At 37.4% G+C, this 8,148-nt stretch overlaps 1 pseudogene across 1 annotated transcript; it reads left to right on the top strand.

Annotated features, from left to right (window-relative positions):
- Positions 1-2,971: 2,971 nt before the first annotated feature.
- LOC143576661 (putative methyltransferase PMT24) lies at positions 2,972-7,322 on the top strand (annotated as a pseudogene). Its single transcript, XR_013142983.1, has 8 exons — positions 2,972-3,727; positions 4,037-4,186; positions 4,802-5,072; positions 5,163-5,273; positions 5,355-5,529; positions 5,611-5,891; positions 5,986-6,180; positions 6,880-7,322. The product of XR_013142983.1 is annotated as a putative methyltransferase PMT24 (transcript).
- The last annotated feature ends 826 nt before the right edge of the window (positions 7,323-8,148 follow it).

Here is an 8,148-nt window from a genome sequence, read left to right as displayed (position 1 = left end):
AAATATCAAAACTAGTCCTTTATGTTTGCACATTTTTTCAGTAGATGTCCTTTCGCAAACTTAATGGCATAAAACATCCTTTTCGCTAAAAAACTCTATCACGTTATGTCTTTTGGTCCTAACCCAGTTAACTTTTCTCGTTAAATTCGGTCATGAGGGTAGTATTGTAAATTTACTTATCCCTTTATAAAATAATTAGAAATTTAAAATAAAAAAAAATAAATACATTTAAAAGGAATAAATCTCTCTCTCTCTTCATATCTCTCCTCTCTCTCTCTCTCTCTCTCACTCACTTTCATGAGTTCATCCACCACCACCACCACCACCACCACCACACTCTCTCTCTCTCTCAACCTCTACACCAGCTGCCGCCTGTCTCTCCCCTCTCTATCAACTGTCACCACCACCCCTTTCCTTCCATCGGAAACCCAACCCCAAATGCAGTCCCTGCCGGAACCCTAACCCCAAGTTCCGGGCAGAGTCTCCAGTGCGGCGGTGGCCTATGAACCCTCTGTGTTTCCGGCAAGTGTCGGGGTTTGTTACCCAAGAAGAATTAGAATTGATTAACCCTATTGTGTTTTCGTTCAGATCTGGCTCGAAGCCCTAATAATATGAGACCCACCATCACATCTGTCATATTCTCCACACCTATTCATCCCCAACCCTATTCAAGAGTTCCTCCAACCACCACCGGCCACTGCTAACAGTTAAGTTAGGACCGCCGCGGTGATTTACGGCAGCCATCATTGTCACCGACACCAACCACTATCGAACCCACAGCCGCCGTCGCCGATTGGGATGTAAAAAGAGTAGTGAGGCGGTGAGTCTGTGTAGCCGGAGATGTTGATGGCGGCGGTGGTGGTGATGGTCGGGTGGTGTTGTGGTGGGTGGGGACTTGTGGTTGTTAGGTCAGGGTGGGTAATGACATTATTGTCCTTTGGTCTGATGCAAGTGTCATGTTTATATATTTGTGGAAGATTTAAATGAAGAGCTCCGTGGAAGGAACCTCCATCTCATTTCGTTGCTCGGAACTCGATGAAAGTTGCAATAATCCCCCCTTATAATTAACAAAACTACATAAGCAGTCTTGTTTTACATTTCTGATTTTCATGCCCTCGTCCCAAAGAGTAATTGTTAGTTTTTTTTAATATATGTTAAGAGGAACGACTATTAGTCGAAGAATGTCAAATATTTGTCGTTATTTACATGAAACAAATATTTGTTCATGCAATGATGTTGAAACCTATTCCCACGCGCGGGGGTGTAACGTTTCTAATGATATCGAAGAGAATGATGATTGAGAGTATAATTGTGAGTAATGTAATATGTATTGATGTTGTATGTTCTGCCTTATGCATGGTCTTCCCTTCCCTTATATAGAGGGAAGGGGTTATGTAGGTTATACAACGGTTATGTTGACATTATATATTTCCTTTGGTTCTTCTTTTCTTCATTCGGTCCGGCTGCTTCTTGGATCTTTATTCCTTGAATCACGCTTCTTATCTTGAGACAATATGTCTTGGGCCACCAACAAGATCATGTGAACAAGAGACCATTTCCCTCAAAGTAACCTTCTAAAATGTTTCTTTGTGGGGCCTCCCTTTCTCCGTGGATCAGAGCCTACATGTGAGACCCATCTTATAGGTAGGCTCTTCATATGACATTTCTCAGGATTCTTTACTTAAAATCATCGATTATGTACCGAGCATACTCAAATTTAAAAATAAAACAAACAAACAAACAAACAATTTGATATATAATAATTTCACAGCATTGTCTTATTTTAACTTAGGTGCATGGAGTTGAAAGTAAAGCCACTGAAGCAACAAGTTAGTAAATGGGCATGATTGACCCCTGAAGTTAGAACAATTAGAGATAAGGCCCTTCATTCATCGGAAGATGGGCATGGGAAGGAAGCAATGGCTGTTTGTTCCCCTGGGTCTACTCCCGTTTCGACGCCACCGTATCCTCGTCCAAATGAATACTTCTTATTGTTATTATTATTATTATTATTATTATATCATCCACCTATGGCTATATATATATATATATATTCCATTTCCATGTTTATGGATACTTGTTTTACAGCAAATGAGCTTCAAAGTCTGACCCAAACCATCAAATCATTCGTCAAGGTAAACCCACCCACCCTTTTTCTTTCATATATATTTTTACCTCTTCTTTCATATATACTATGTTTATACCACACCGGTTGAATAATAGAGTAAGATTTATATGCTAGAGGCATTGGTAATATGAGAAATAATAAAAAGACTTAAAGAATTTTTAATAACAAAATGATCAAGATTTTTAAACATTTTAAGATACCATATAATTTAAAACTTCTTATGATTTTGCAAGTTTTAAGACAAATATTAGCATAAATTTTAGTTATTTTCTTTCATTTATAATCATCATAATTTAATATCAAAGAAACGGAAGAACAAAAATCTTGCCTGACAACCCAAGTTATTTATTTAAATCATATAATAATAAGAAGATTTGAATTTATTTTGTTGAATAAAGGAAATATTTTAAAATGTTTCTTTTAGTGAGACTTTTTTATTTTTCACTGTTTTAACCACTTTGGTGTTTACTGTTTAGGGTTTATGGGTTTGTATTCACTGATTACATAATTGTTTTTGTTTTGTTATCACTGTCGTAAATGCCCCAGTATGGGTTAAGGGTTTGTGTTGACTTATACAGGGTTGTATGGTGTCATTTTCTGGGTATTCCCTATATTATTCTATTCTTGCTTGATTCTCATCTCAGATCATGCCTACAAACCAGGACCACTTTTTTGTTCTCACATCAAAACCAATACAATAAAAATAAAAATGTTAAATTACCTAATATTACATAGACAACATATCAATGTCACAATTGTGACATGTTTGTTTGTTTTAACTCGTCGCAAGATAATAATGTGTAACGATAATACTCGGTATGTGCTCACCATATCTTTATGCGCTCGTCCATTTATTCGATATCCCATTTGGGCTTTTCAGGTTTCTAAGACATGGCTCCGGGAAAGTATTCCCGGGTTGATGGAAAAAAGTCGTCACGTTCAATGGCAACAGTGTTTGTTGTCACTGCTCTTTGTTTGATTGGTGTATGGATGTTTATGTCATCACCTGTGTTCCCGGGCCCCAACCCAAACGGGCCGGGTCAGAAGCCCGTGTCCGAACCAACATCAAAGGTGTCCATAGTTTCATCTTCTCAGTTTGAAGATAGTTCTGGTGATTTACCAGAAGAATCATCATCAACAACCCGTATCAAGAACAATGAAGAGCCCGTTTCAAGAAATGAGGATGAAACGGGCTCGGGTTCAAGTTTTGATACTAATGAGGCTGAGGAATCAGGTTCGGTTGAGAAACAAGAAAAGAAGCAAGAAGATGGTAAAAAGCTTGGATCTTTACCTGATGCTGACCGGGCTGAAATTCTGAAGGAAGCCCGACCCAAAAGTGGAGCCTTTTCCACACAAGCGAATGAGTCAGCGAGTGAATCAAAAAGGTCAGAAAGTGGTTACAAGTGGAAGACTTGTAAGGCAGCCACGGGCCCGGATTTTATACCTTGTCTTGATAATATTGCAGCCCTTAGAAAGATTCATAGTACAAAGCATTATGAGCACAGGGAGAGACATTGTCCTGATGAGCCACCCACTTGCCTGGTCCCGCTTCCCCGAGGTTACACGATCCCGATCAGATGGCCCAAAAGCCGAGATATGGTATGTGGGGTGAAACGGGCCGGTCAGTTTGGGTTAACCTGCAAAGTGAAAGATCTTTTTGTCCATTTTCTTAGAACATTTTATGACTAATTAATGCATTAAGAGATTATAAAAAATCAATACTGTTGGAATAAGCATATTCATTTTTTGAATAAAACGATCTAAGAGGTTGTATGCGTTAAAATTTGACTTTGGGTAACGTTTGGCCCGTTTGATATGATTAATCCATTTGTTATAAAAGTAACAATAAATCTTGAGATTTTGCCCCTTTTGTAGATTTTCTGATTGAGTGCTGACTGTATTTTGCAGATATGGTACAATAACATTCCGAGCACGAAACTGGCTGAAGTCAAAGGGCATCAAAACTGGGTCAAAGTAACGGGTCAATATCTTTCTTTTCCCGGGGGTGGTACTCAGTTCAAGAATGGAGCTCTTCACTATATTGATCATATCCAAAACGTAAGTCTCGGTTAACTTATATCTCTTTCAAATGCGTAAAATATAGAAAAGATTGGAAACCTGTCAAATGGGTCAATCTGAAGTCACCCTTAAGTTTGTTTTGAGTTCATAAAAACCTCCTAAATCTGGATTATCATTATTGATTTCTAGCTCGTCTTGTTTCAAGCTTTATTTCTAAAGATCAACTGCGGCTCGTGAGCAGTTTTCAAGATAGGGCTCGGCTTGGCTCATTATTGTTTATTAAATAATTTATACACATTCATATATATTTTTTTGTTCATACTTTTATTTGTAACTTCTCAATTCTCAATATAGCATAAAAAGTATTATTTAGTTATGCTTATCATAATTTTATATAAAGTAATAGTTATTTTATAAAACTATATATTTAACATATTACATAAAAATGATATAAGTAATAGGCTCGTTTAGGCTCGCAATGCAGCTCGAGCTCGATAAGTGAAGCTTTGGCTCGTGCTCATTTATTAAACAAGCTTACTTTAGCTCAAGCTTGTCTAAGCTCGGATGGATTCAAGCTCTTAGTGAACCGATCTCTAGTAGCTCAGAGCCTATCTCGTAACACCCCAAAATTGTTTTTTCATTACAAATTTGCAGTCAATGCCCGATATCGAATGGGGAAAAAGAACCCGTGTGATACTCGATGTTGGATGTGGTGTTGCAAGCTTTGGAGGCTATCTTTTCGAGAGAGACGTACTCACAATGTCATTTGCTCCAAAAGACGAACACGAAGCGCAAGTTCAATTTGCACTCGAAAGGGGCATTCCCGCCATTTCAGCTGTTATGGGTACCCAAAGATTACCCTTCCCTAGTAAAGTATTTGATGCCATTCATTGTGCCCGTTGCAGAGTTCCCTGGCACGTTGAAGGTAATAATAATAATACTTTCAAATAATATGTTTCGGTTTATAAACAGAAAATAGTTTTAAAAATGATAGTCTCAAATAATATGTTTCCAGGTGGAAAACTATTGTTGGAGCTTAACCGTCTTTTACGGCCCGGTGGTTATTTTGTTTGGTCTGCTACCCCGGTTTACCAAAGGGAGGGTGAAGATTTGGAAATATGGGAAGGTAAAGCTTTCTGTAATTAGATTGTAATTATTAATTATTGGTTATTGATTCACATCTGATATGTGAGATGATGATGTGCAGCTATGTCTAAATTGACAAAGGCTATGTGTTGGGAGCTTGTGGTGATTTATAACGATTCACTGAATGAAGTAGGTGCAGCAATATACAGAAAGCCAACTTCTAACGACTGTTTTGAAAACCGACAACAAAATGATCCGCCTATATGTCAAAGCAACGACGATCCAGATGCAATCTGGTAAAATTCTTATTATTATTTTTTATTTAAATAATGAATATTCTGTTAAAGAACATGTTGGCATGATTTATGACACAACAGGAATGTAGAACTCGAGGCATGCATGCATAAGGTCCCTGTTGACTCATCAGCACGCGGGTCAAACTGGCCCGAAATGTGGCCCGAAAGGTTGGACTCGCCACCTTACTGGTTGAAGAGCACGGATAAGGGTGTTTATGGAAAACCCGCACCCGATGACTTCACCGCTGAGGCGCTGACTATGACCACTGGAAACGTGTGGTCTCCAAATCTTACATTAACGGTTTGGGACTTGATTGGTCAACTATTAGAAATGTCATGGATATGAGATCCATTTATGGAGGGTAAGTCAAACACGAACTCTCAAAGTCAAACCAGTATTCTTAACGTTACTTGGTCTGTGCTGTTATGTTGTTTAATGTTGTCATATGTTTCTAGATTCGCTGCTGCATTAAAGGATCTGAAAGTTTGGGTGATGAATGTTGTCCCGGTTGATTCACCTGATACGCTTGCGGTTATATACGAACGGGGACTGTTTGGGATATATCATAACTGGTGTGAGTCCTTCAGTACTTACCCAAGAACATATGATCTTCTTCATGCTGATCATCTTTTCTCAGATCTTAAGAAAAGGTAATTCATTTGATCTTATGCAACAAAAGGTGCCATTTTTAACCCGTTTACTAGAAAACGGGTTAGATTTTATTGGGCTCTGTTACAACCTTTGACCCATTTCAAAAGGATCATATTTGGCCTATTCACCAACCGTTCAAGGTCATCTGTCCATAGAGTGTGCTAAACGCGTCATGTTTGCTGGTTCACATGTCCAATCCGACAAAAACCTGAAAATCGTGTTAGATATTTGAACCTGAACAACACAAATTTTTGTGGGTTGACACAAACACGTCCCGTTTCACCTGGGTCTATTATTTCTCTATTTTGTTTTTATCAAGTATTAATACCTTAAAATTACTATTTTACAACAAAAATTACAAATGTATATAAAGCCATTACATTTTGTAATAAAATCTTATGCTAATTTGTCTTTTAAGTTTTAAATTTTGGCTTTAATACCCAACTAGTTTAATTTTATGACATATATTTTAAAATATCAAATAAAAAATGTGTTGAGCGGGTCAACCTATGAAACCGCTAGGTTGACACAAACACAACGCGTTTACCTAAGCGAATTCGCAGGGAATAGGGTAAGCTACGCGCTTTATTTGGTCACGCTGGTTAGCAAGGCATTTGTGGGTCCCGTGAGTTTTCCCTGATGTGTTCTCACAGTTACCAAAAAAGTAAATATAGTAACGGATAAATTTTTTGTTACAGGTGTAAGTTAGCATCAGTGATTGCAGAAGTTGACAGGATCTTAAGGCCAGAAGGAAAAATAATCGTCCGTGATAATGTTGAAACGATTGCTGAGATCGAGAGCATGGTCAAGTCGATGCATTGGAATGTTGTTATGACTTACAACAAGGAACAAGAAGGTTTGTTGTGTGTCCAGAAGACGTTATGGCGACCAGCCGAGGTAGAAACTTTAGGGTATACATTCTAATAGAGATTACTGTGTTCAGTTACCATTGTGCTAAAATCTTCCAACTTGATCAAAAGTTGTTTTGTTTTTGTTTTTTTTTTTTTATTTAATTGCATATTCAAATTGTGTAGCATCTTTCTTGTAATGACTAGGACATTGTCTTGTGCTTATGTGTAATTGCTCCTTTCAGATGGAGGGAGTTTTGATTGTGAAACAAGAATATATTATTTGGCATTGAATTCAATAGATATCTCATTCATCTTGGTTTTGTTTAGACACGTCTTAGTTTGTTGCGATGCATTTATCAATAAGATATAATTTTTAATTTTCAATGTCCAAAGTTAGCGAAAATCCACATTTAGGTTTTCCATTTTCACCACTTCCCAAAAATTCCACACATGAATGGAGATTGATTCATAGATACAAATGCCAAGATTCAATTATAATTTATAACGATTGAGCATTGAAAGATAAATAAGTGTTACCTTTGGACCTTTCTTTGTGAACCCCATTTAGTGTCCTAGTTGTTAGTAAACGTGATATGTCCATGAACCACTACTGTTTATGTGCAAGTCTTTACACTTCACATAATACTCGTCCTGATATGACCAACCCTTCATTGTCATATTCATTATCTTCCTGAAACACTATCCTGGTTCGCTAGGCATTACGCTGCCACATTTTCATCAAAAGGACCTCACTTTTGTCTCTAGGAAATTTCCAATAAGCATTGGAATCTGTATGTTTAATCACCTTGGTATCATTGATTTGTAATAGGAATGAAGTACAAAGTATTTAACTCCTTTCACGATTTTGGGAATCATGAAAATGTTATGTACGAGGCTATATAATGAACATGTCGAGTCATTTATTGATGATGTTATATAGGTAGCATGAACATCAGGAGTGATGCATGAGAAAGGGTATATAAAGTATAGAGTTCCACGGTGTCGGTTTTAAACTTATAAAATTGATTTTTACCAGCTAATCACATACATATATAGGCAAGTGCACATATCGTATGCGTAATATGGCATGGGTAAGAACCCAGTATTGATATGCGG

This window comes from Bidens hawaiensis, unplaced genomic scaffold (genome assembly GCF_021521415.1).
Source record: "Bidens hawaiensis isolate Kalapana, Puna unplaced genomic scaffold, B.hawaiensis_p1.1 tig00028252_1, whole genome shotgun sequence".
NCBI classification, from domain to species: domain Eukaryota; kingdom Viridiplantae; phylum Streptophyta; class Magnoliopsida; order Asterales; family Asteraceae; genus Bidens; species Bidens hawaiensis.
This window is presented reverse-complemented; position numbering and strand designations above follow the sequence as displayed.